This window comes from Pipra filicauda, unplaced genomic scaffold (assembly GCF_003945595.2).
Source record: "Pipra filicauda isolate LSUMZ 115617 unplaced genomic scaffold, ASM394559v2 scaffold105_size2325265_pilon, whole genome shotgun sequence".
Lineage (NCBI taxonomy): Eukaryota > Metazoa > Chordata > Aves > Passeriformes > Pipridae > Pipra > Pipra filicauda.
This window is the reverse complement of record NW_024103496.1, coordinates 939,881-965,495: the sequence shown is the minus strand read 5'-3', so window position 1 is coordinate 965,495 and position 25,615 is coordinate 939,881.

The window sequence follows — 25,615 nt, the reverse complement described above, 5'->3', positions numbered from 1 at the left end:
CCTGATGGAGAGAGAGTGTGTTGGAGGGGTCTGAGGTTCACTTTGTTTTCAGCCTGGTCATCTGGCTGTTTTCTGGTCCCAGTTTGCCTCTATTTTCCTGAGCCCAGTTCTGCCACCAGCTCAGATCTGCTTGGATTTCATTGGAGAGGCTTGACCCATCTGCAGAAGAACCCTTTGGGGAGGAGGTCGCCCTTTCCCTCCTCCGAACCCATGTTGGCAGCGCTGCGTGTCCATCGATGAAATGGGGGAAATCCTGGCCACAGCCAGCTGCAGGCAGCGTGAGTTTCGTGGGAAGAGCCCCCTTTTTCCCCTTTTCCCCTTCCCCTTCTCGATGGGGGAGAAGATCTCCATTTTCTCCTTTTTCGGCTTCTCCCACACACCAACTGCCAGAGCCCAACAGCGCCCCCTGCTGACCAACACCGCGCACTGCAGGCTCTGCTCCGCCAGTGACCCCACAGCGCCCCCTGCCAAGAGTGGTTGGAATTGCGCCAAAAGGCGAAAAGTATTGAGCTGTTTCCTTTTTGAAGGGGATTTTTGGGTACAGGATTATTGTTTGGTTGTTTTTGTGTTCTTTTGTTCTGCCAATACACATATGTCCTTTAATAAAGGGCTGTTATTTTCTTTCTTTCTCCATACTTCCTCAATTGGAGCCTCTTAATTTCGGATTTACAATTGCTTAGAGGGAGGAGCTTGGTCTTCATCATAACTCATCCTCCTTAGCAAAACACTTCAGTCTCATTAAATTGAGACACCAGGTTTTGGTACTGGGGGTACTACAGGGGTGGCTACCGTGAGAAGCTGCCAGAACCTTCCCCCTATATCTGACAGAGCCGATGCCAGCTGGCTCTAAGATGGACCCACTGCTGCCAGGGCCGAGGCCATCAGTGACAGTGGTAGCACCTCCAGGATAACACAGTCAAGAAAGGCAAAAAGCAATTGAGCAGGAGCAATTGCAGCCAGAGAAGAGAGAATATGTGAGAGAATACACTCTGTAGACATCAAGGCCTGAGAAGGAGGGGGAGGATGTGCTCCATGCTCCAGAGTAGATGTTCTTCTGCAACCTGTGGTGCAGACCATGACAAAGCAGGATGTCCCCCTGCAGTCCATGGAGGTCCATGGTTGAGCAGAGATCCATCTGCAGCCCCCAGAGGACCCCACATTGGAACAGGGAGATGTGTCCTGAAGGAGGCTGTGACCTGGGATTGTATCTACAATCTGCTGAGCAGGCCTCTGCTTCCCTTTTTGGCTCTCTAAGTGGAAGGTGGGTAAGGCTGGGACACCACCACGAAATTCTTTACTGTGAGAGTGGTAAGGTACAGGAACAGTTTGCCCAGAGATGTTGTGGGTGTTCCATCCCTGATAATATTCAACTTGGTCTAGTGGAACATGCCCCTGCTCATGGCAGAGGCACTGGAACTAGATGGTCTTTAAGGTTGCTTCCAAAACCAAACCATGCTGTGATTCTGTGATAAGATCACGGGCAGTGAGACCGCTGAAAATCTGTGGCTACACCTTTCCAAACTGCATGTCCCATAAGGTTTGTGACAAATTGCATACTCAAAGGGTGGGATGCAGCAGGGTGTGAACTCTGCAAACTCTGCTAATGTGGAGGTGCACTTTGCCACTCCCTCTGAGATGATGCATCTGCACAGGAGCACTTTTACAGGTGAGATGAAAGTAAGACAGCTGAGGTCCTGCAATACACAGTACCTTCTTGAGAATGGAACTCATCAAACATCCTGACAATCTGGTGTGGGGATGATTCAGGAAACTGAGACTTCTCTATTTGCGATAATAATTTTTTTTGTCTGACTAGCTTAAGCTAAAGAATAACTCAGAGACCAAATGTAATCAAGGCAACATTGAGAGTAATGCAAGAAAACTTAGTCTTCCCTTTTCAGTTCTCCTCTTTATGATTTGTACTTGTTACTTTCAGTATTAACACAATTTAATTCTGAGTGATACAGAATGCTGATGAGAATGATGAGCTATCATGTGGCATTTTTAGCATAGTCACGTAATAAATGAAAACTAAAAACTTCAATTTTTTCATTGTTTTATTTGAAAATAAAACATGGATATATCAGAACTAGTTGCAAATGGGGTTGTGTTTGAATCAGAGACCAAAATCAGAGTGACTAGATCACTCTCATGGATTTCTGGCTTAGGTCTTCTCAAGGAAAAGTAGGACAGGTAATTACCATTGCCACAAATATGAATCCCTATCTTCGTTACTGCATCTCCCTTGTTACTTTGATCCAGGTCTATATCATATTTTCTTTCCTAATATCTTTTCTGTTCTGTTTTCTTTTGTTTTCTTCTCATGCTGGTTTTATTTCCATCTGTGCTCTGATCTTTCTCTGCCTTTCTCTTTCTTCTTTCTTTGTTTTTATTTCTGCATGTCACACTTACTGTACCTCCTTTCTTTTTACTTTTTCCTCTGTCTCACCCCTAAAATATCCAAATCAACCTCTGCTGCTGCTGCTGCTTGATTGCTTCTCTTTGCAGCCACTAGCATTAGTTCCGCACTTCATCTGTGCAGTCAGGGCAAACAGAAAAACAGGCTTTGAAAGACCCATAGAAGTGTGATCCCAGGGGTTGTGTTTTGATTGTTTGCTATAAAATCAATGCTTGAGAGTGATAAAAGCAATTCATGCCTTCTACTGGCCAGACCTTGGCTTCCTCCCTAGACAGAAGGATGGGGAGCTGGCTCAAACCTGCAATATAGTTCCAGCCTAAGGATCATGTTATTGTTTTTACTGACTGTATAGGGAGACACAGACTGGGAGAGTATCATCAGAAGCATTAGCTGATCTTAAACATCAGAGGTGGTACCTAGGTGCATCTCAGACGCCAGAAGGGATGGAGTGAATGCAGCCCTGGGACTAGCAGGAGCACCAGAAGTGCTTCTGAGCTTCTCCAGGATTTTCTTAAAAAGCTGTGACATTCCCAAACACTTATTGGGGGTGCATGGGAGGCAAACAAGGAATGCATCCTTCTAGTAGTTAACTGTGATTCTTATTTGCATCTGTTGTTAAAACCAGTGAAAAAAAATTCTTATTCCAGGATTTGGAAGGAATCCAAATTCTCTCCACAGAGTGAAGATATTGAGTTGTCTCATGAAATAGTGAGAAGGTTTTCTGCAGGTCTGATGCCATGGATTGCCAAGGCACCTTCAGCTATCTTTGAACTCTTTCAGAAGTGAACTTCACCAGCAGTGCTCAGGGAAGTGCAGACAGGCTGAATGAGAATATGCCACATGGTCTTTCACAGCTTGCTTTCAATTGCTGATGGCTCTTGTTCCTTCCCCTCCCCTATTCCTATGCCTCTAACAAGTCTGTGCCATTTCCTTTGCTCTTTTTAACAGGAAATCCATCATTAAACACTTCTACTTTACATAAGCTTTTCAGTCATAGACAAAAGCCTCAGAGTGGGATTCTTGATTTTCATCTGCTATCTCTCTAGGTCAGTCATCTGCAAACTTTGAAGATGCAGTTACAAATCTGTGGCCAAGCACCTGGATAGCTGTCAAGAACAGAACAGGTCATGTCTGCCAACTTGGGCATTGCCAGCTGCACAGCTGAACATCAACAAAACCCAACCCAACCCAAATAAAACTAACATTCTCCAAGCATTCATTTCCTCTTTGGAGTCCTCCAGTGCTTGTATGAGAAAGGAATCAAGACTTCTGTTTAAATTCTCAGGGTAAAAATATTCAAGGCCACACTTAGAGTGGACAGTTACTCCACAAAATAGTCATTGAACTCTTGGAAGGTCTGGAAGTGTAGTTGAGATCTGGAAGTGGAGCTGACAAGAGGCAAGGCAATGACAAGGTATCTGGCTACAAAAAACTGGAAGGATTTGAGGCTTAATCTTGCTATAATTCTGTGGTAGTGAGGTGGAAATTCTAGGAGGTTTTCAAAGTTTTTTTTCCCCAGAATTATAAACAAAATAACAGTTATTCTGAAAAAGCCCTGGAAAAAGTAAAATGAATCTTGGCTATTTCCCCTTCAGGCTAGTGCCATTTTTGCTAAGCTGTCCAATGGTGCCAGAGTATGTAACATCTTAGTCATCACCAGTCTGGCAGGTATTTTGTCCCCTATATTGATCCAACAGCTATATGCCAGGATATGCCAGGATGTTTGCACCATCTGTCACACCAGAGTCAGCAGGAGGGACAAAAGGTGGACAGCTGGTACTATCAGTCTGCAATACCATTTTAAAGGATACCAGAACCTGTGTCAAAAGGCATAGAAAACAGAGAGCTTCTGTGGTGAAAACTCTAAAGCAAATACATTTCAGATGGAGCAGCTGATCTTTCCTATCACACTCACTGTGGTTATTAGAAACTCACTTCTAAAAATGACAAAGGTTACAGGATGCCTAAATTGAACATAATTAGTCTTCATTACGAATACTTTTGGTTTCCCAAGGAAAGCAAAGCTGCCTAAAATGACTGGTGATAAAAAGCGAATCTGTAATAAATCCCTCAGCTGCAGAGAACTGGAATAAGACTGCAGTAGAGAGAATTTCTGGATTGATTTTTGCCATGGAATCATAGTTACCAGGGAAGTATTCGTCAAATGCTGGCCAGAAGTTGACCTCCATTACTCTGCTCCTCCTTGCAGGTTTGTCTCTGGTAAAAAGCTATTTCACAGTCTTATGAATAAGTTGGCAAGAGAGTAATGCATAACCCAAAGCAGGATGCTTGCAGAGATTTTTCATATGTCCAAAGGCAAGTCAACCAATATTCAACTACACAGTGCATAAAGCAGGCCATCAGGCAGCGTTTCAACAAGTCAAATCTGCAAATCAGCCAAGGAAACATTAGGAAATGCATAGAATATTATGTTATAGGTTTTGGTACCGAGTATACTGCAGAAAATGTGATTCAGGACATACAGCACCATTTTGAAATTTACAGTCAGTCTATACCTTCTGGATTGCAAGTGGTGCCAACATAACATATGCAGCTGAGGATTGTGCTTATATTCCTGTACTTGTTTTGCAAAGTGTTGCAATTTGTTTTTGACAGACTTGAATGATAACTGCAGCACTGAAAATAGAATCATGGCTCATCAGAAGATAGTAATTTTGCATATTTCACTGAGACCAGTGTAATGCAGAGTGAAGACTGGAAAGAAAATAACTTGTTAAAGATCAACTGAAGCAAAACAGTCTGCTTCTGGAGTTTAATGATGAAGGCTTTGCTATTGTACACAGGAATAGTGAAAGACAGGCTTTTCTACTCTGGGAAAAATGTTGAAATTTACGATTTTATTTTCTGTTATGAGAAAAACAAAGTTGATCAAAATATATTTTTAAATAGCCATTTGACTAAAAAAATAATTTTGGAGATTTTTTCTAGTCTGATGACACTACATATAATTACATAATCCATCAACATTGGAAGAATGATATGCTAGAATATGAAATACTTTTAACAACAATCTGTAAAAATAGCATTAAGGCATCCTGTTAAAAATACTACTTTTTTTCTAGAAAAATCAATGCAATCTCACTACCCTGGCCTTCAGGAGAGCAGAATTTGGTCTCTTCATGGAAGTGCTTGGTAGAGTACCATGGAATAAAGGCCTGGAGGGAAGTGAGGCTCAAGAAAGCTGGTCAATATTCATGATTCACTTCCTCCAAGCTTAAGATTGGTGCATTCCTATGAGTAAAAAATCAAGTAAAGGGGCACAATACCTGCATGGGTGAACAAAGAGCTTCTGACAGAAGAAGGAAGCGTACAGAATGTGGAAAAAGAGACAGGCTACTTGGGAGGAATATAGGAACATTGTCAGAGTATCCAAGGATGCAAAGAGGAAGACTAAGATCCCTTTGGAACTAAATCTGGCAAGGGATGTCAAGGACATCAAGAAGGGCTTCTTCAAATACATCAGTAGCAAGAAGAAGACTAGGGAAAATGTGGGACCACTGCTGAATGAGGTGGGTGCCCTGATGATGGAGGATACAGAGAAGGTTGAGTTACTGAACACCTTTGCTTCAATCTTTACTGCTAAGGCCAGATCTCAGGAATCCCATCTCTTGGAGACAAGAGAGAAAGTCTGGAGAAAGGAGGACTTTCACTTGGTTGAGAAAAATCAGGTTAAAGATAATTCAGACAAATTTGACACCCACAAATTCATGGGCCCTGATGGAATGCACCCATGAATGCTGAGGGAGCTGGAAGATGTTATTGCTAAGCCTCTCCCTATCATCTTTGAAAGGTCATGGAGAGTAGGAGAGGTTCCTGAGGACTGGAGAAAAGCCAGTGTTCACTCCAGTCTTCAAAAAGGGCAAGAAGGAAGACTCAGAATTATAAGCCAGTCAGTGTCACCTATGCTCCTGGAAAGGTGATGGAACAGCTCATTCTGGATGAGCCAGCAGTATCCTGAGGTCCATTATTAATAACACTACCAGCAGATCAAGTGAGGCGATCCTGCCACTCTACTCTGCCCTGGTGAAGCCTTACCTTGAGTGCTGGGTCCAGTTCTATACTCCCCATTACAAGAGAGACACAGCCATACTGGACAGGGTCCAGCAGAAGGCTATGAAGATAATTAGGGAACTAGAGCACCTCAGTTATGAGGAAAGGCTGAATGAGCTGGGTTGTTTCGGCCTCAGGAAGAGATGCCTGGGAGGAGAACTTAGCAATGTACACAAGTATCGGAAAGGAGGGTGTCAAGAGGATAGAGCCAGGTTCTTCTCGGTGGTGCCCAGCAACAGGACAAGGGACAATGGGCACAAACTGAAACACAGGAAGTTCTATCTGAATGTAAGGAAAAAAAATGTTGACTTTGAGGGTGCCAGAGCACTGGAACAGGTTGCCACAGAAGTTATGGACTCTCCTCTGGGATTATTAAAAGCCCACTTGGATGTGATCCTGAGCAACCAGCTCTAGTTGTACTTGCTTTAGCAGGAGGTTTGAACTAGATGATCTTCAGATGTCCCTTCCAACCCCAATCATTCTCTGATTCTGTGCAGGAAGCTGTGATTTTGATAAAAATACTATTTTCTGTTAAAGGAGCAGCTACTGAAGTAGTTTTGACCAGCTGTAAAAATAATCCATAAATTTTCAAAGTCACATATAACATAGGATTTTATACTATATAATTGACATTTGGAGTGACACAGTCCTGCTCTACAGGCTCTGGCATGTTTGCAAGCTTCTTCAAAAACCTTCATAAAATAGCAATGGCAAAGTAAGAGAGGATACCATAATGAAATTTACCCTCAAATGTCATAACAGCTGGGAATGACAGTAGGAAGTAGGGAAAAGTGCAATTCAAATTTTTTAATGCTATTGCATATAACAATTCTGAGTCACAGAAGTTGAGCTGTGATTAATCAGACACCTGATCTCTCTGTTATCTCTCTGCGGTAGCCATGGCTAGACTAGAGTTTGATTTAGCTCAAGTCTTCTTTTGCCTAAATTAAAGGACAATAGACAACAGCCTTATGAAAATACTCTCATTATGATCAGCCTTTCATCAAAACTACTTGATGACAACTTCTCTCAAGAAAAGTTCTTGTATCAGATTATCCAAATCTAAATAATTGTTAAAAATAAGAGGAGAGAGAATGATATCCTTTGAAGTGACTACTGTGATACTGGGAAGTATCCTCAGTCTTCATGTATCGCCCCATTTAACAGGACATTAAATAGTGCATGGTTGAGCCTGTGATAATTTTCTTTGTAAAAGAAATGAAAGAATGAGAAGTACTGAAATTCTCTTATTCTAGACATTACTGTTTTTGCATGATTCCTTATTACTTCCACCTTCACTGATGTTTGCAGTCCTATGGAGGTACTTTAGGTCTGCCAGCTACAGTAGAGGCAACTGATAAGACTGTGTGGTTATATCCTGTAAAACAATATTATACATAATTTCATTAATTATAGATTAAATTCCCAGGGTTAAATGTAAATATTAGCCTTGACCTTCTTTCAGGTTTGGCCTTGGTAAAAATGGTTATGGCACTCAAGAATTTAATTGTGAAGCAAGAAATGAACAATTAGGACTATTTTCCACTGTTTGCAGCAAGATGTTTCAGAGTATCTATGAACATATTAAAATCTGATATCTGGAGTCAAAGCACATCTTTTCTGTCCATCTTTCTACTCACCAGAGGTGTTTTAAGGGGTGAGAATCTGCCTGCTACACGATCCTGAGTTGGAAAGAAATATGTTTCTTGTGCAGCAAAGTTCATTTCATGTTTAAACAGCTTTCTTCTGGGAGAGTCTTTGGAAAGTAGCTCTCCCATTTCTGCTTTTCCTTTTGCCTTTGGGCATTGTTGCAGTAAGACTGACACATCACGCGTAGATGCAGATGCTGTGAAAAGGAATATCTAAATTGTTTCTCAAATTCTGTGCATTAGATTACAATCAAATACTACTATGAAGTATTACACTCTCATGAGTATACTTTACTTAATAATCTTATTCCACATTACATCAACATCCAGATGAATTAATCATCTGTAGGAATACCTGTTTTCTTCAGTTTCAGTCTCAGAATAGATGAATATTTTTTATCATTGTCAATAAGGAAATTACTTGTGTCACCCTTGATATTAAAATGAAACTCAATTATGTTGACCTCGATATCCAAATGAACTGTCTAATATAAAGATTGCACATATTCCAGTCTTTTAAAATTACCAGAATTGGTCTACTACTTTATATGATAGATGAGTTACTAAAAGAAGTCAGGTGAAGAACTGAGAAAACTTTTGGTTCAATTAAATAGAAGGATTCATTAATAATTTATTTAATATTGGAAGAAACTAAGAATTGTCAGGAAATGGAGAATGACTTAGGTCAAGCTCTTCACAAATTATCATTCCTTCCCAACAGAAATGAATTTGAAACTAAGCAAGTTCACAGACTGTTGTTTCAGGGGAGAGTTAAAATTAGAATGCTAAAACCAGAGATTGCTACAACCTAGAAAGTTAAATATATTACATTAAAAAGAATTCTAAGCATTTTTCAGTATCCTAGAGAATTTCAGTACCCTAGAGCGTAAAAGAATGTTGTTTGCTGGTACATTTGGTAAGTGCCAAAATTGCTGCGCATAGCATGGGGTCTATATGATCAGATTCTGCTCTGAGATGTTGCCTGCCATGAAGATACCACAGCACAGGCAGTAGTCAAGCCCCTTGCAGTACTGTGAGAGCAGAAGCAATTCTACTAAAGACAAAGAGGCCTGGAGTTTTTGTGAGAGAGATCAGCTGTCGGTTAGAAAAGACCTAGAATATCTTTCAGAAATTGTTTGATGAGAACAGTATTTTTCTTCCTGTGTTCATTTGCTTTTTTTGTAGAACACAGAAATGGTATTTATTTTGTCAAAAGAAAGAAAATGTCAAAGCTTTGAGCTCTTGGCCTTTCAGCAGGTGAGCTCACCAGTGTATAGAGGAGGTCAGTGAGCTGGACTTTGGCAGGGATATTAATATTTTATAATGCTCTGAATCAGCATAATTTATGTCATCATCGGGTCATGCCACAGTCCTGTGCCTTTTAAGCCCTGAGACATCACCAGCAGTTACAAGCACTGTTCTCATTGAAGGAAGGAGGTCTCTGAAGGTAATTTCAACTCAAAACCAGCTCTTATCCCTGGATGCTGTAAAATGAAAAGAGAACTCGTTAATCCTTTTGTTGCAGAACAAAGAAGAAATGCAGGTAAATAAATGGGACTTTATATTAATGAACAAAACCCCAATTGAATTATCTCTCTGAACCAAGGAAGAAAATTGAATAGAGTTATCTGTATATGTTCTTGGAAGGCTTTCTACAGTGGGATCCCGGACTATGGCGAGGGTTCTTGGGCTCTCTTATAACAGAAAATACTAAATGGCAATAAAGCATTTATGAGGAGCACAGGAGCAAGTTTATCTTGCAAAACCGAAATTCTAATGATACCATTTGCAACAATGTAACAGCAAGTGCCACTTACCAGTGACTAGTTATTATATTTCAAAGTACTTTTAATGTATTTCAAACCAAGTGAGGGGAAGAACAAGCAAAGCTCTTAAAAATATGCTTCCCTAACTTCAGCATGTGGTACCTGCCCTACTGACTTGTAGACTTGTAGTATTCCTTATTGCGCTTGTTTTCTAATCTTATTTGGCACATATTCCTCATTGTTATAGATTAGAAATCCAAGGGGAGGGGGATTTTTCTTCCCCCTGCCTCCACTGTAGGAAAGATGGAGTTTGAATGGAAAGGGGGATGATTAGCGTTACAAAGGACCCAGCTGGCCAAGCTGCATTCCTACCAAATGGCCCATTGGAGACTGGGGGGAGGGGGGAAGGAGTTTTGGGGGAATTGCTGGCCCTCCTCAGAAGGGAGAGGACAGATTGCTGTGTTTCCTCTCTGGAACGGAGACGGGGTTTGCGTGCGTGCATTTGGAGAAAATGAGAGGCCGGTCTTTCTGGCTTTCTCGTCTTGGTCAGCCCTGACCAATGACCTCGGCTTGCTTGCAAGCTGTCTTTGTCTCCATCCCGAACCTGCTGTGCTTTCATTGGAGAGTTTTGTGCTCACTGGGAGAAAAAAAGGAGGAGCCTTGAAACACCATCATCTGAGGACAACAGTGAGTTCTTGGGGGGGTGGACTGCTTTCCTTTCCCCCTTCTTCCACTGGGGGAAGGGTCCCCATTTTCTTTTCGGCTTCTCCCGCGACCCGAGAGCACCCCCAGACCCCCCTCCCAGAGCCCGACAGCGCCCCCTGCCGGCCAACACCGAGCACTGCGGGCCCTGCACCTCCAGCGACCCAACAGCGCCCCCTGCCGGCCGGGATTGGAACTGCGCTAAAGACAGGGAAGTATCCAGAGCTTTGCTTTTGTTTGATGGGGACCTTTGGGTACAGGACTATTGTCTAGTTATTTTTTTGTGTTCTGTTACTGCTCTTACCAACACATACATATATCTTTTAATAAAGGGTTGTTATTTCTTCTGATTTTTTTTCCACACTTCCTTGATTAGAGCCCCTTAATTTTGGATGTACAATTGCTGAGAGAGAGGAGTTTGGTCTATCTCATAACAGCCTCTTTAGTAAAACATTCCAGTCTCATCAAACTGAGACACTCATTCAATGTCCCTTGAAGAATCCTACCATTGCTCATGGGTAACTGCTTCCGAGAAGCATGGAGGCAACATTGACTTCATTGCTTGAGTACCATATATCTAGCTGTCGTGGGAGGCAGGAAAGCCCAGGTTTCCAGCTTCCCACAACATCCTGCAGTAACCCTGGATGGCTCTGGGGTGTGTCGAAGAGTGGGATCTCACCTCTCCTTTCCCAAAACATTACGATTCCCTTCTGTCTTCCTAAATTTGGTAAATGGTGCACTTGCCCAAAAGCATGAATTGGAGTAATTTCTAGCAGCTATGTGAACAGGCTAATCTGCCAAGTCACCTCCGTTCAGAACTGCTTTAATCCTGATGTGCCAGTCTTCCCTCAGTGTTTGCAGTGTTGCAAAGCTTAGTGGTAATTTGGGAATGTAGATAAGCAAATCACAAATATTTTACCCTGGGCCTTATGCCATGGTTTGAGCATTTGTTTTTAGCAGTGATATGATAGTACCCACCAAGCCACCTTGCCTCATTTGTTATACCAGTCTATAAATCTCTAGTTTTCGCTTCAAGATTTCCTACTTTACAGTCATAAATGCATTTGAACACTGTAGGCACCTGTTGGAATGCTGCCAATTATGATAGCAGTAGAAAAACATTGAAGGTGTAAGAACATGCTGTCAGACTTTTTCAGTGCTAAATTCACATGTGTTGCCTCACCTCTTCTATTTAGAAATCATAAATTCTGTTGCATGAAAGTTCATATTCATGGGCCATTAGCTTTGTTTGTCACTTAGGCTAATTAGTATAGATACATAGAATCATTTAGATTGGAAAATTGTCTAAAAATCATCATCCAACTGTAAACCTCACATTGCCAATTCTATCACTAAACCATGTCCCTTGGTATAAAATCACTTAGGTTGGAAAAGACCTTTAAGATCATTGAGTTCAACCATAAAGGTAACATTTCCTCACTTCTTTAAAAGGCTTGGACAAATAGAGGTTTTTAATTTCTCAGTAGTTTGTATTAAAGCACCTGGCAGTGTTCCACTTTCTTTTCTACAGTAACAGAACAATTTAAATATGAATGTAAATACTCAGAATTCATATACACATTGTCAGGTACATGCTGTCAGAATTCCACAATACACAGCCTGAAACACATTGAAGATACAGATTCAATGTCACATTCTGTTTAAAGAGTTATCCCAGTGTTTTCCCTGATATTTTGAGCACAACATTTGTCCTGTTCACATTGATATAAGAACCAAGGTCTGTTGAGTTTGCTTTTTGGCTTCTAAATTCAATGATTATGACTGAATTTAGAATAATGTCCCTTTGCTACTTTCTTACTAGGATTGGAAAGGGGCAGGTGAACTTGTTTATATGCTGTTCTGGTTTTTTTTCTGCACACAGAATGTCCCAGTATTAAAGTGGGTAAGTTGGCACAGGAGTGTATGTTGTCAAGAAAACAGGAGTTAATATCAAAACCTAAATTAATGCAGCTTGTTTCAGGCAAACTCAGTAAACATTTATATTGTGCCAGTTTTGCAGTCAGGAATAATTTTTTTAACTCTGACAGTGGCTAAATTAGACGGTTTTCCATTACTACCTAGAAAAGTAAAAGCGTAATTGCCACTTGTGTCTGGTAAAATGGATTTTGCATTGTGATATTTAACACATAGTGAATGAACAAGCTAAAATCAATAAAAAGTAGGGTGAAACTTTGTGCTTTCCCTCCGTTTTCTTATTGTTGCCTAGGAGCACTAGGTAATTGATGCAAATATTTATTGAAGAGGTTTGGTTACCACACTCTTCTTGCATACTGTTTCTCTATAAAATCTGCATATTGCAGTTGAGTTAATAACATATATATTGAATGAAGTGCAGCAGGTTTGCTATAGGAAGTAAGTAAGAGGGGCTGTATCTTTTTAGAGGCACGAGCTGCTACTTTTAGCATTTCCATAGACCGATATGAAAATATAATTCTGGAATATCAGGACTGCAGCAATCTCCTCCAGGGGGGCACGTCATTCTCTTGTGGGCTCAGACAACAGAGATTTTGGGTAGCTGTTGGATAATTTGACATGGGCATTGTTTGTAAGGGGGTTCCCCCTCACCTGAGGTGCCAGGCTTTTGGGTGGCAGAAATGGTGGTAGACAAGAGAGAATGTCCCATGGGCTGACTCTAACCATCAGCTGAACACCATTGTGTAAACCGGTCACTGCGTGTCAGTGTACAAAGAGGGTACCTTTTGAAAATGCACCATCACTTGTTTTGTTTTTAACAAAGATTTTGTAAAAAGAAGATCAAGTAAAATCCCCATAAATACTTATTTCCCAAATTAATCTTTTGCACAGTTTTAACACACTTCTGTCATTAACATCACAGAGTTTCTCTTTGTTCAGACATGGAATCGCTATGGTGACATTGTGTATATGTATTAAAGCTGAAAGAATAATTTGAAGGGAATAATTTATTTGATGTATTGATCTACCCTCTCACCCTTTTTATCTGCCTTGGCCACTTAGACAGGAAGGTCTTTTGTCATATCCTGACCCCAGTAAAGTCAATAGTAAAATGCTGATAGACTTCACCAGAGCCTGGATCTTACCCCAGAGATTTTCACTTAGCAGTTCTGTGGAGCATTGATATTTACAAAGCAAAATGGACCAATTATTTAAACAAAGATAAAAGGAATGAACAAATAGTTTTGTGAGCACTAAAGAAGAAATGCTTGTTCTGGGCTCTGGGTCAATTCTCCAGTGTCTAATAAGATGTGAGTGCATACCTCAGGCTTTGCCTCAAGCTTCTTTTTGATATACTGCTTTCATGAGGCTATTGGGAAGATAATACTTCAGGGACCTTTGTCACTTTGTCAAATCTAGTTTTAGTTAAGCAATAGGAAGGAAAATTGCTGAATAGGATGGAAGGGAGGAGACACAGACAAAGAGAGTGATTGCATGAACCTCATATTCTAGGAGAACATTTAAAAATTAATAATTTCAAAAGAATTTTAATTGGTACCCCACTATTTTTTTTTTTATTTTAGAGCTTATTAGCATTAGTCTCTAAAGGGAATTTTAATAGATCTTTCCTTTTTGCTAAATGCAGTTTTCTAAAGCACGCCATAATGAAATCTAATAAGCATATGTGTTCTTTCAGTCTTAGGATTCCTTTAAAATAAATTAATTTGGAAGTTTGTCATAGACTATCAGAGACAAAAGAAAAGGAGTGAGGGAGAAAAGCACTTCTTTCCGATTCCTGTTGTTTGTCCTCTTCATGCACCAAATGATAAAACAGAGATCATAGATCTGTTTTACATAAATACCCATGCAGCTAAGCATGGATCAAAGGGAATGGCTAAGTTTGCAGAAAGATATGACCTTTTTAGACTTCAGGAGAAAATATTGTGGAGACCTACGACTCGAGTAAATGAAGCATATACTCAATGCCCTTCCAGAGAACCTTAAAATAAAACATGAGAAAGAAGCAATAAATTAAAGGTTATTTGAAAAAGAACAGCTGTAATGCAGGTGCATAATGAATTGTCTGAAGACCTCAGGTTTAAAGACACGTAGAAATGGAAAGAGCAACCAGCAGAAGAGAACCTACTTCTATTTCTTAGCCAAATTGCACCCATTTCATCCAAGAATGACTAAATTGTTGACCTTCTTGTAAATCTGTAATCTGTCTACAAAAAAACTCACAAGTTTTCAAAATTTGAGCACTGACTGCTTGTGCAGGTTTTGAGGACCATCAATTTCTGATAATGTCAGTAAGTGTATTCAGCAGGATAGGGTACTTGGAAAGTCGGAAAAAGTTGCCATGCATCTTAGAATGTCCAGAAATTGTCTCTATTACTGATATTCATAATTTTCTGAAAAGTATTGTGTTTCCTGGGTATGATTTTGTATTTTCCACCTTGACAGCCAAAATGTGGATTAATTTCAAACTTTTATATACAGTGACATGGTAGCAAAGAGCTCTGAGGTATTGATCAGAACATGCAGAAGAATAAATGCCAGACTCAGGAATAGATTTAAGTGATGGACTTCAGCTTTATGGCTTTAACAAAGCAGCTGGGCAATAAATGTCTAAATCACACTTACATTGGTGGTAGTTAGAAGTCAGTGCACAGCTACAAAGGGTCCAGCTGTGAAATCAGTGATGTGTGGCAGAACTCCCTATTCAGCATGTACAAGGACAGAGCCTTTCTCCCATGTGAGCTGATGGAGAGGTTATCAAGAGTGGATTCTTCTAAAGTCTCACCTTTCTCTGCTGCTAAGTGGGTCTGGATTCAACCAGCCTAGCTGTAGAAATCTCAGTGAGTTTCCCAAGTTGGTAGAAAATGCAAGAAATCAAAGATAGAATGTAAACACCCTCAAGAGGCTCCTGTTCTCAACAGGCTACATAGGAGTTTGGAGTAACTGGCAACCTAAACTAAGCACTTAAGTATCTGAAATGAGACTGGGTAAATCTAGCTGTGGTCCGTCAGCTAAGTCTATTTCAGTTACCCTTTGAGAAAAGATGAGAGATTCTAGACAAATTTGTCTGCCATTCTGAATACGGAAATTTCATATCTCACTGTGCTTGTATTATAGGGAAGGGGAAAAGAAAAGAAAGTCAGAGGGTGACAGAAATACCTTTTAGATATCCAAAGAATCTGAAAGTGCCTTCTACTGCTAAGGTTTGAAAGAATGTCCAAAGATGAAGACTAGAATTCAGTTTATCTCAGACTTAATCTGCTCCAGTCAGTGAGTTAGTGTGGTTTTTGATGAAGAATTGAAGCAGAAGTATCTAGCCCATGTCTCATTCTCTGCTACAGTCATTCCCTCCCTCCCACTGTTGAGGAAAGGAGCACTGAGGATAGGAGGCAAGTGAATAGAGATAATCATAATAATTGTAAGCAAGTGTATACCTTTTGGCAATCTGCCTCCATGTATCATAAATTTATGCTCTACGGCCTCATAAATCCTTCCAACATGCATCATTGTGGAACCTTTCTCATGTTTTAAATCCAAAGGGCAATTATTCAAAGGGGGCCATTCCTTGGTGGTTTCAAAAGCAATTAATCCATGGAGTGCTCTCTGCTGTATCACAGGCAGACTGTCCAGGTCTTCCACTTCAGTGTAATTCATCTGAAACTGCTGCAGATCCAGAGTGCCTGTATACTCAGAAATGAAATTTTCTCTTTGTATTTGAAGCAATCCCAAGGGATATGCTTGGCTTGGATCTCATCCTCAGTGGCAACACAAGTTTGTATCCTAGTGGGATCTGATTCCCAGCACCAAAGAATTCAAACTCAAAGCCTTCTGGGATCCAAACATCTCAGGTGTCTCTGATACAATCCTACAAGAACCCACAGCAAAATGCAGGTAGCTCAGATGGCTAATGTCATCATGCCTTTGTCAAACTGATTCCAACCTTATGTTTGATCCTGGCATCCAGGATCACATACCTAAAAAAGGCCTTGTCAGCTTTCAGAGGACAAACATGTCCACAGCTATATTCCTTCAGTGTGACTCCGACTCTCTCTGCTGGTTCATTTGTAAGCACATCAATTTCAGTGACAGCACTTGCATAAATTGCCTGTTCAGTCATTCCAATGCATGCCTGGAGCTGCTCCTCTGCGCCTGAAAAACGAGATTGCTAATTCCAAAAGCCATCAAAAAGGCTGCAGCAAATGTCCCTTTGATCAGTTGATTCCCATTCCTACAAAGGTGATTTTGGAGTATGTATCCGATAACCTGAAAGCAATATGGGTTTGGAATACGTATCACCTTTCTTGTCTTTACACTATCAGCAGCTTTAGTAAGAGTAACTCTTTTTAGTTTATTGCAACACTGTGACAGATCAGATCTCTCTGATCCCATCACATTTCAAGATCACGTATGAAGTGGATTCAATGTGAACTATTTATTGCTCTTCTTTGCTGTCTCAAGCTTATAAGTCTTAAAAATGGTGGAATAAAGCTTGCAGTCTCCTACATTTATCCAGGGTTTCTCCTTAGTTATCCAGGGTTTCTCCTTAGTTATCTAGGGTTTTCTGCCTGAAGTCCTAAAGTTTGAGACAGGCTCCACGATTAATAAAGCATAAATATCTGGTGAATGTGACTGGCCTCCCCATATTTTTATTTCCTACAAAACATAACTGTGATCCTGTGGATGTCAAGAAGGACAGACTGTGGAAATACACTCCTTATGCTAGCTGTCATTTTTGCAGGTACTCACTGACAACATCTACTGTCACCTAAAGCTTGAAGCTGGGATGCTGACCAGTACCATGATTTTGGGTTTCCTTTGGACCTCAGCATTCACTGGCCACATTTTCAGACCTGAGAGGAGGAGTTTTGGATGATGCACTGACTTCCATATTAGAAGACTGGTAATATTCAAGTAAAGAGTTCATAGCTAACATTACTTGAAGTCTTTTGTAAATATAATTCTTCAGTTACCTAAAAATGTCTCCCTTAGAGGCAATAATATTTCTGTTATATCGCTGAAAGAAACTGGAACTGAATTTTCTTTGGTGTTTGAGAAGTGTTGTCTTTTTCTCCCCAGTAGATTTGGTTTCTTCATTTTCAGTTTGTTCCTGTTATTTCTGGGCATCAAGATGAGGACAGAAACATAATAATTCAGAAAATTGTTATGCAGCCATATTTCCGGGACAATGTGGTACAGAAAATAACAAATCTTTCAAAATCAGAGAAGGTCCCAATGCAAAGTCTAAATTTGGATCTTTTTTCTAAGGACTGCTGTCTAGGGTAGTTTTGTGTACACTGTAATTCCAGATCCGCTCTTGTTTCATTGCCTGAGTTGCAGTCTAAATTGTTAGGAAAAGTTTAGATATGAACAGTGTAATCATGCAGATTTTTAAGGGCTTATTTTGACTGAAACTTTAAGCTTTAAAGTTTTTTTTTTTTGGTAGATCTAAATCTTGTGGTCAATAACTGGATGCCAGTATTGTCAAATATTTCACACCAAGTTCTAATGGCATTTCAGAATAGAAGACAATAGTACCCTTGCAATTTGGGCACAGAAGTCAGAAAATGTTAAAGAAAATGACTGAAATAAAAAGTATATACAAATTTATCTGGCTAATGAAATAACCAAGTTATGTGTTGCACAAGTAAAGAAAAAATGATAAAATCTCCTCATCCAACTAAAAGTAACACAGCTAAAAGTAGCTTTTTTGCTAAAAGAATTACAGAGAAACAATTCAGAAAACAGATACTCGCCCCACAGTATCTTACTTTCTTACACAATCAGTCGAACCTGATTTCCTTCCACAGCAGCATAACCGTTTTCCCATGTGAGCTGATGGAGAGGTTATCGTTGATCTATGAAAGCTGATCTAGGAAAGCCAGTAGATGCAATACTTTTGGACTTCAGCAAAGCTTTTGATATTGTCTCTTACAGTATCCTTCTGGACAAAACATCCAGCACACAGATGAATAATGTGATGAGTGAACAAGTGGCTTGCAGGTTGGGCACAAAGAGTTATAGAGAATGGGGCAACATCAGTCTGGCATCCAGTCACCCCTAGTAGGGTTCCACAGTGCTCCATCCTTGGCCCATTTCACTTCAACATCTTCATTAATGACCTGGACGCAGCACTTGAAGGAATATAAGTAAGTTTGACTAAATTGGGAGGAACTGTTGACGTCCTTGAGGGCAGAGAGGCCCTGCAGAGAGATCTTGACAAATTAGAGGACTGGGCAATCACCAACTGTATGAAGTTTAACAAGGGCAAGTACTGGATTCTACACCCAGGGTAGAGCAACCCTACTTGTGCGTATAGACTAGGGAACTAGAGGCTGGAGAACAGTGCCATGGAAAGGAACCTGGGCATCCTGGTCAATGGCAAGCTGAATATGAGTCAGAAGTGCCCTGGCAGCCAGGAGGGCCAACTGTGTCCTGAGGGGTATCAGGCAAAGCATCATCAGCCGGTCAAGGGAGGGGATCTCCCGCTCTGCTCTGTGCTGGTGCGGCCTCACCTTGCATATTGTGTGCAATATGAAAAAGACATTAAATTATTAGAGTGTGTCCAAAGGAGGGCCATGAGGATGGTGAAGGGCCTTGAGGGGAAGTCTTGTGAGGAGTGGCTGAGGTCACTCGGTCTATTCAGCCTGCAGAAGAGGAGACTGAGGGGAGACCTCATTGCAATTACAACCTCCTTGTGAGGGGAAGAGGAGGGGCAGGCACCAATCTCTTCAATCTCATGACCAGTGACAGGACTTGAGGAAATGGCATGAACTGAGTCAGGGAAGGTTTAGGGTAGATATTAGGAAAAACCTTTCCAGAGTGTGGCTGGGAACTGGAACAGGCTCCCCAGGCAAGTGGTCATGGCACCAAACCTGTCTGAGTTCAAGAAGTGCTTGGACAATGCTCTCAGGCACATGGTGTGACTGTTGGGGTGTCCTGCACGGCGCCAGGAATTGAACTCAATGATCCTGATACCTTTGCAATGTTCTGTGATTCTATGATTCTATCATCTAGTCCTGGCAGTTTTCCGTATCACTATTCAAAGGAAGGAAGGAAGGAAGTATGAATATGAAGTAGTTGAAGTTTTGCTTTTCTGTTCACACAGATTTAAGAAAAATAAATAGCAAAACTATTCAAAATCACTTAGGATTATTGATGAATTAGAAATATGCTTCATGTTTACATTAACTGAAATTGCGTGGTCCTTCCTGGGGGTGGGCTATGTGCCACACTTCAGTTTCTCATCATGACAGCTGGCTGTAGTACATCTAGTGATAGGCTGGATTTGTATATGTATCAATGTGGATTCAGAGGTTAGATTATGCACTTTTTTTTTGGAACAACCCCTCTGAGCTGTTAAACAGCTTAGGTGACCCGAATTTGTGGCAAAGCAGCTGCATTGCACTCCTTGCACTACGCCCCTGCACTCCTTGATTTCCAAATCCAAGAGTTACTGTGTTCTCAAAGTGTTTAGGAAAGTTAATGAAAATCTAGTTTTGTACTTGTGAGATGAGTTGAAATAAAAGTCTCCAAAAACTCTATGGTATTTTAAAAGGCAATTTTACCCCTAATGGAGCCTGTTAATAGATGTACCAGTCTCACCAGATTTGCTTCAATTCCCATTTGAGTCAATGGAGAGAATCCCATTGGCTTTAAGTAGGAATTAGATTAGCAGGATTTATGAAGCAATTGTGTCCTGTCTGTTTTAGGAATAGGAGTTTCTTGAAATTATCCCATTTTTGAGCAAGTCAAATCTCTGTATCTTGGTTCCAGATTGCATATTGAGAAAAAGGCAGGAAAAGCCAAACTCAGTCTGTGTGTAGTGCAATGTGAGGAGAGACAGAAAAATGCCTTCCACTACAGGAGACTGGTAAAATCAATAATCCTATCCTTAATGTTAGAAAGTAGTAAGTTTGAGGAGCAAGAATTAAACATGTACAATGCTTTCAAATTATGGGTATTTTAACCTATTTTCTTATAGTCTTTATTCATACATACATCAGGTCTGTGATCCTGAGACAAGTAGCTCTGTCTGAAATTTTTCTTTAAAAAAAGAAGCAAAAATGTGTATACAGACATGCTTTGCAAAGTGGATCTTTCCATGGTAAAGCAGCATGTACCATAATAACTGGAGCAAGAATGGCACCTATTTTTCTCACCATTGCTTTACCAAACCTGTTTGTGAGCTACTTTTCTCTCTTGCCTCTAACACGGCCTCCTAATTTAGCCAACTGTTCATTTATGAATGGATTCTGCGCAGAAAGTTGAGCCTATTTTCAAGCTCCTTGAGGCAATCAAATCCATCTTCAAATGAAAATGATGAACATAAGTTCAGTAAGTCCTATACATTTTTTCTGACATCAACTTCTCTTTTGTCTGCCTTACCTAGAGGCCTGCATGCTCCTTGTCTGTGAAAGAGCTCATACTTCACTCGGTAACCTCAGAGAGTTTGATTTAAGACAAGAATTTTACTGCAGCCTATTTTTATAGCAGAGGTTTATATATATATGTGTTCTACAGTTCAGTGAGGTTAGAGGTGTGTCATGCTGTAGAAGCATCAGTGCTTTTTATTCTCTCTAGTTTCACTGGAAAGGCCTTAATACTTTGTATTGATTTTTTTCCATTATTCAAAAAACATTTGATACTTTAACAAATACATTTGTATTTTGCAAACAACTCAGCATCTGACTTGTCATTACACAGATATAATACAGCATGGAGAAAACATAAGAGGCTGTAGTCCTTTTCCCCAAATTACCCAGGGAACTAGGGAGCAGCTGCAGTCTTATTGCCTATCTTTTACATCTCAGCCAGATCCATCTTTTTTACCAGGACTTTTATTGAGAAGTCACCAGTCATGCAGTGTATGATAAAATAGGAACTGATTCCTTTTAAAGTAAGACTTTAAAAAGTCTTTTGTGTTATACTCAGCCATACACAAATGAGCTCACATGGAGATTATAATGCCAGCAAGGAGAGATAATGTGGACAGAACTGTAGGTCTTGGCTTTGAAAACTGGGACTTGACTACAATATTATGCAGTCCTTACAAAGCATTAAAAATGAATAGTCTTAGGACAGTCAGACGTACTCAAAAAGATTCAGTGTCTTCAAAATTATAGTGTTAAACATGTTTATCCAAACCCGTGATCAGATGGGATAAATGGATGAGAATTCCTAAAGTGCTTTATAATGGCTGTGGATTACAGAGTAAATCATACACATTTTATAGTTAAAAATAAATTGAGCTTATATGGCTACAGAAACTACTGCTGCTGTAATTTGGGAGGAGGTGTGTCCCCCACTATCATTCTTAAATCCAGACATCAATAGAAATGTATAAAATATAGAAATGCCCCAATGAAATTCTGTGTGTTTTGATGCATTTGATAGCTAATTTAAATATTGTAACTCTTAATGGTTTTATTTGTATTACATTCTTTTACAAAATACATAAAGCAATAGTTAACTCTGATAGTGATGCAGCTAGAAAATTGTGAAGATTAGAACCTTGACCCTAGAACTTTCTTGCAGATATGGAGCAGGATATAGCTTGGGGATGCTCATTTGCATTCTATCATTTGGAACATGTAGCTGCAGATGAAGTGCCTCTGCTCCCTGTAAGGTGTTGGGAGAATTAAGACAGTCCTGGAATCGTGATGTAAAATAGATGTGACTTAGCACCTACAGAAGTAGGTTTGAAATTGTCTTGGGCACCCAATCCCATAAGTGTGGAGTGTTTGTATGGAATCAAATCACAGAATCACAGGATGACAGAATATGCTGAGTTGGAAGAGACCCACAAGGACCATGGAGTCCAACCTTTAGCCCTGCACAGAACCATTCCTAAGAGTCACACCATGTTCCTGAGAGCATCATCCAAATGCTTCTTGAACTCTGTCAGGCTTGGTGCTGTGACCCCTTCCCTGGGGAGCCTGTTCCAGTGCCCAACCACCCTCTGGGTGAAGCACCTTTTTCTCATATCCTATCTAAACCTCCCCTGACACAATTTCAGGCCATTCTCTCCAGTCCTGTCACTGGTCATGAGATTGAAGAGATTGGTATCTGCCCCTTCTCTTCCCCTCACGAGGAAGTTGTAACTGCAATGACGTCTCCCCTCAGTCTCCTCTTCTCCAGGCTGAACAAAGCAAGTGACCTCAGCTGCTCCTCATACGGCTTTCCCTCAAAGCCCTTCATCATATTCATTGCCCTCCTTTGGACACTCTCTAACAGCTTAATATCTTTCTTATATTGCAATGCCTAAAACTGTACACAATATTCAAGGTGAGGCTGCACCAGTGCAGAGCAGAGAGGGACAATCCCCTCCCTCCATGGTGATGCTTTTGCCTGATGCCCCCCTGGACATGGATAGCCCTCCTGGCTGTCAGGGCATTGCTGACTCATATTCAAGTTGCCATCGACCAAGACCCCCAGGTTCCTTTCTGTGGCACTGCTTTCCAGAATCTCATTCCCCAGTCTGTATGTACATCTGGGGTTGCCCCATCCCAGGTGCAGAATCTGGCACTTTCCCTTATTGAACTTCCTATGGTTGGTGATTGCCCAGTCCTCTAATTTGTAAAGATATCTCTGCAGGGCCTCCCTGACTCTGAGAGAGTTAACAGCTCCTCTGACCTTTGTATCATCTGCAAACTTGCTTAGTATTCCTTCCAGTCCTGCGTCCAAGTCATTTAAGAAGATGTTGAAGAGCACAGTGCCCAAGATGGAGCCTTGCAAACCCCACTAGTGACAGGTCACCCCATTCACTATTACCTGGAACTATTTTCTGTACCTTTCTCTTCAAAAAGGAGAAGAAGAGGCCACGCTTTTGTTCAGAAAATTGGCAGCTGGAGGAGCTTTGTTTTTGAGATAAAACTTATTTCCAGACTCCAGTGCTGAGACTATTTATCCATTTTTTATGACAGTTTAGGCACAATGCACAGGGAAAGCCAAAACCAGAAACCAGAATAAGACATCTCTTTCTTATAAACCAAAGGTCCAGTCACTCATACTCAGTGATTTCCTGCTTTTCCTATCTTTCATCCAATGATCCTTGTCTTTCTTCCCGCAGCACAGCTCCATGCTGCAGGGAAGGGTAGGAAGTGCATTTCTGCTGCCTTACTGATTCAAATGTGTTTAAACAGAAAGATATGAACTTTTAGCTGAAGGAAGATCAACTCTGTCATATTCTAAAGAAGTCCTGTAAACCACTGAACTGCTCAGTAAAACAGCCAACTGAGCCAACATCCTCCAACTGAGCCTTCCTTGCATTTCTTATGAAGCTCTCTTTGGCATACAGTATTAAGTGTCATCAGCAGCTCTTAAGCCTGCTTGGAGAAAACCTACTGAATAACATTTAGAAATCTACCTCATGGAAGTGGTAATTTTGAGGATCCTTGTTGGGCTCTGATATAACAATTACAGAAAGGTTGAGGCTGGGAGGGACCTTTCGTCCAACCCTCCTGCTCAAGCAAGGTCACCAAGAGCAGGCTTCTCAGACACTGACTGTGACATGAGCAGAGGCTTATTAATATAATAACAGTTCTGCCTTCATGTAGAAACAAGACTTTTTAAATTTCACTGGAAAAAAATCCAATTGTCTGAGGAGTTATTCAGGGGTTTTCAGGATTAAATTTTTAGCCTTAGGTGTGTATGCAGGGACTGTCTGGGTGTATCTTCACTTTTGGTGGATTGCTCCAGTGTATGTGATTTTTCAGATTAGATATAATGGATATCCAGAAGGTTAATGTTTATGAGACCCAAGGGATATTCTAGGGGCTGAAAACAATTCAGTTTAATAGGAAGGGGACCCTACTGGTATAAGTTTATCAGACGTCAAAAGTGTTTCAGACTGTAGTGAAGGATTTAGTCCCTTCAATCAGATATACAGACATTCTGCTATGGAGACTACACTGGTAAGGACTGAAACAACTAATGAAAATGCATTTTTGGAATATGCCTATATTAAATGTCTGCACAGGGAAAGGGGAAATGGGACTTGTTGTGGATATTACCCTGAAGCACAGCAGAGGATTTAATAGATGCTTTTCTTTCACCATGGGAGAAGTCCAGCTCTGCTCATTTATTTTTTCCTGCTGTAAAGATTCCTATAATCTCAGTTCTTTGGATGCTAGCCCACTCAGCACTTCTTTTACTTTAAAGATGGCCTGTCTGGTGTTTATTTTGCCTTTCGACAGCACAAGTTTAAAATTTAGAAAAGATTGGGTAGAAGGAATAGCAAATACAGTGATTACATAAATCAAAAAAAGTGCAAAAGTTGAAGTTCCCTGCATCTTGTAATTTAGCCATTTCCAAGATAGTTAGATAAGAATACCTGTAATGCACTGCTGGAATCTGAGTACCATATTAGTTTTGCTAGCCATGGTTTCACCCTAAGGCACTTGTGGCAATAATTTTAGCATACTCGTTTCCTGAACATGTACTCCTTGTAATGCAGTCAATAGGAGAAGCAGGTTAGTGAAAGAGCTGTTAATTTTCCATTGTGAGTGAATACTCCATCCTACCTGGTAGATATTTTCCCCCTCCTCCAAGTTCAATAAATATTTATGTCAGCCTCGCTGTCAAGTAGCACTCTTAGTAACAGACAGTTGCTAAATTAAGATACTTTCCTTGGCAGTAATGGAAAGCTAATAATGCAATTGCCATATGCAAGCCTCGGAGAAGGTTTGCCTTATAATTATCATAAGAGGCTGAACTGCAGCTCTAAGAATAATAAAACAACAGGGTCAGACAGTGTTACCAGCAGCTGAATTGAGGTAGCACCGAGATAACATAAAGAAATCAGGTTCCCTTCCTTGATAGTGTGGTTTCACAGAGGCACCTGCAAGGAAACTTCAAGTAAAAAAGGTGGAGAAGTTGGCAGACAGTGCTGCAGACTATGACCTGCTCACAGAGGTGTTCCTTCATCAGTGTGTCCCGGCAGCTGTAGTTGTATGTCCCAGAACAGACAGATGTGTGCTAGTAGGCAAAAAGTGCAAAAAAACTGCTACACATCCAACCAACCCTATTTTTTCCTTCCATCCATCCCTCAGCTTCTC